Source organism: Gossypium raimondii, chromosome 13, assembly GCF_025698545.1.
Source record: "Gossypium raimondii isolate GPD5lz chromosome 13, ASM2569854v1, whole genome shotgun sequence".
Taxonomy (NCBI): Eukaryota; Viridiplantae; Streptophyta; class Magnoliopsida; order Malvales; family Malvaceae; genus Gossypium; species Gossypium raimondii.
In genome coordinates, this window is record NC_068577.1 from 27,554,674 (window position 1) to 27,558,226 (window position 3,553).

Consider the following 3,553-nt stretch of genomic DNA (forward strand, 5'->3'; position numbering starts at 1 on the left):
TTGAGTTAACATTAGATATTTTCATGAAATAAATACATAATTGCTGAAAAATAACAGCATTAATAATAATTATCAAAATATTGCATTTATTTACCGTAAACGTAAATAAATGCAAAACAGTCCTCAATCCTTTTCTTTCCCCAGTCTAGCTCCGGATTTCATTCTTCGTGATCTATAATTGCAAATTTAGCTTATTTAATACCTGCATTCATCAAAACAGTCCTTGACTCTAAATTTGACAAAATTACAATTTTGCCTCTCAACTTTTATATAATTACACTTTTGCCCCAAAGCTTGGAAATTCAACTTCATCCCTTATTCTTATGTTTTATAACATGCTGAAAATTTTTCCCTTCTATGACAACATCAAATTCTTACTCTAACACTTACTTATGAACATTAGGTATTTTTTCTGATTATGTCAATATACTCGTTTTCACTTAAAATCGACAAGAAAAAGTTGTTTAACATAATTCCTAGCTTCATATTCTACCATAAAACATCAAAATAAACATATTTCACCTATGGGTATTTTTCCAAGTATGAACCCTAGGTTAAATAATTGCTAGAATAAGCTAAATTAAGCTACCGAGATTCTAAAAACGTAAAGAATATTAAAAACGGGGCTACAACAGACTTACAATCGAGCTTGGAACTTGGAAAACCCTAGCCATGGTTTCCCCTTCTGAAATTCGGTCATGGGGTTGAAGATGGACAAAAATTGGCTTTTAATTTTGTTTTTAATTCATTTTAATAACTAAATGACCAAAATGCCCTTAATGAAAAACTTTGGAAACATGCCTAACCATGTCCACTTTTGTCTACCAAATTAACCAATGGTGTAATTACCATATAAGGACCTCCAATTTAAAATTTCATAACAATTGGACACCACTAACATGTAGAACTCAACTTTTGCACTTTTTACAATTTAGTCTTTTTGACTAAATTGAGTGCCCAAACGTCAAAATTTTCGAACGAAATTTTCAAAAAATCATTTTGTGAAATCGTAGACCATAAAAATATAATAAAATAAATTTTTTTTCTCATCGGATTTGTGGTCCCGAAACCACTGTTTCGACTAGACCCAAAATCAGGATGTTACAGGTTTAGTACCTTATTATGGCTTGCTTATTGTAAACGAAAAAATATATAGGATTTTACTTATGTAATTTATCACCTTTTTACTTAAATATGTTGTTAAAACTAAGTAATTGTTTAATAAATTAATGAAATATGTGAAAATATGAAATTAGGACATAAAAATTATTAAAATGTGATTTTATGTTTTATTATATAGTTTTCATGCAATAAATAGCTTATTTTATATTAATTTGAATATATTATATTTTTTAAGACATAAAGTGGGCCATGCAAGATTAAATTAAATAATAAAATATAAAATAATATTTAATAATTCATTTTAAAATATTTCATTAATAATTTGGGTTTTTAATTCATTAATTAAATTGGACAAATTTTATTCTCTGGTCCTCTAACTTGTTGATTTATTCTAGACAAGTCTGATAGCTTTGTTGGATTACAAAACCATCCAAATTGGAGACCAAGTCAACCCCAAAATTTGGCTACACATGGCTATCCATAAACCACTCTTTGGTTTAATTGCACAAGGTCCTTGAAGAGTTGAAGAAATTAGAGATTTACCTGAAGATTTGCACTTGACCGAGTCTTAGTCCTGAGTTGTTGTGGCACTCAAATTGACCAAAAATCAAGAAAAAATTAGCTTAACTTGCTCAATTTATGGTCGGCCACCCATGGAAGATGTTTCAAAAGATGAAAACTCCTATTTTTAGCAAACTATCCCCCTCTACTCACCTATAAATAAGACCCTTTCATTCCTTCATTCATTATCCCTCAAGCATCATTCTCTCTTTTCTCCAAATTCTCATAGCCTTTTCCATTCCCAAGTCTAGCATCATCTCTTCATAGAGATTTTAGCAATTAAGCTTCTTAAAGAACCTTTGGTCGGCCACCTTGGAGAGCCATCAGCAAAGGAGTAAAGCAAAGGAACGAATGAGCCTCGTTAGTCAGAGTCTTGGGTGACAGCCACTCTGAATTGGGTTTAATCTTCCTTTTCTTTAAGTTGAGTGATCCTAACCAGACGACGGCTAATGGACACATAATTGAAATGTGCATGCTCAATTTAGATCCTGACCCGATTAAATTGAAGGTTGCATAATAACTTTAACCAAGCTCTATTATCGCATAGTTTTTAGATTTGTGTGATTAAATTATTTCAAACCTGACATGTCCCTGTTACCTCACATGAATACTAAGAAACCCTTAGTAAATAAGGATCAGTAAAATGCATATTTACTAAGTAAAGGATTCCGAAAGAACCTAATGTGGTTTCCAAACTCATGAAAGATCGAGTTGCCATGGAATTTTTTTCTGAATGTTATTAAGCATGTTGATAAAAAATTGAGTTTGATAAAAGTAATTATCCTAGTTTATTTATGTTATAATTGTTGCAGATTGTGTTTAATTTTACTAAAATCTATTTCATTCATATAGTTTGCATACTTAGGGTAATTTGTTTTAGGGATCATTGCATTTAGTTTAATATATTTTAATCACCACTTCTCAACTATATTGTGTTTTTATTTACCAAATTGTTAATATAACTTTACAAATTAAGTGACTTAGCACAAATACAATCCCTGTGGAGACGATAACTCGATACTTACTTATTACTTGATAACGACTGTGTACACTTGCAAAAACCTACACGTTACAAGTTTTTGGCGCCGTTGCCGAGGATTGTCAACTGTTGCCATAGTTTTTTTTGTGAAAGTATTTCTTTTGAATTTGTTTTATTTCTAACATTACTAACTTATTATTTTTAATTTTTGTGATTTTCTTTTCAGGTGTTTATGAGCATAGATCGAATTATCGATTTACTCCCAATAGACCCTAAAATTGAGCCATCTTTCAGACAAAGAAGATGTGAACGAACAGCACAAAGACAAGTCGAGATGGACCTTGGAAATCAGAATCAAGACCAAGGTAATGAAGCCGATTATGTACGAAATCCTATCCTCATTGCCGATGATAGGGATCGATGCATCAGACAATATGTTGTGCCACTTTTTAATGAGTTAAACCGAGGAATTAGATGGCTAGACATTGAGGCAACCTAGTTTGAATTGAAACCAGTGATGTTTCAAATGCTACAAACGGTGGGCCAATTTAGTGGTATGCCCAAGGAAGATCCACATCTCCACCTTCGATTGTTTATGGAGGTGAGTGATTCATTCAAGATAGCCGTTATGACTAAAGATGCACTAAGGTTGAAGTTGTTTCCGTACTCGTTGCAAGATTGAGCACGAGCATGGCTCAATTCATTGCCACCAAGTTCCATATCTACATGGCAAGAATTAGCAGAGAGATTTTTGGTAAAGTATTTCCCACCTAGCAAAAATGCTAAGTTAAGGAACGAGATCACAACTTTCCAACAATTGGATGACGAGTCTTTGTATGAGGCTTGGGAGCGATTCAAGGAGTTACTTCGTAAGTGTCCTCATCATGGGAT

The 3,553-nt window shown here is 32.4% G+C and overlaps 1 non-coding gene across 1 annotated transcript; it reads right to left on the minus strand.

The window, feature by feature from the left end:
• Positions 1 to 3,446: 3,446 nt before the first annotated feature.
• On the minus strand, positions 3,447 to 3,553 carry LOC128036484 (small nucleolar RNA R71). Its single transcript, XR_008193279.1, has one exon. It is a non-coding gene; the product is annotated as a small nucleolar RNA R71 (small nucleolar RNA).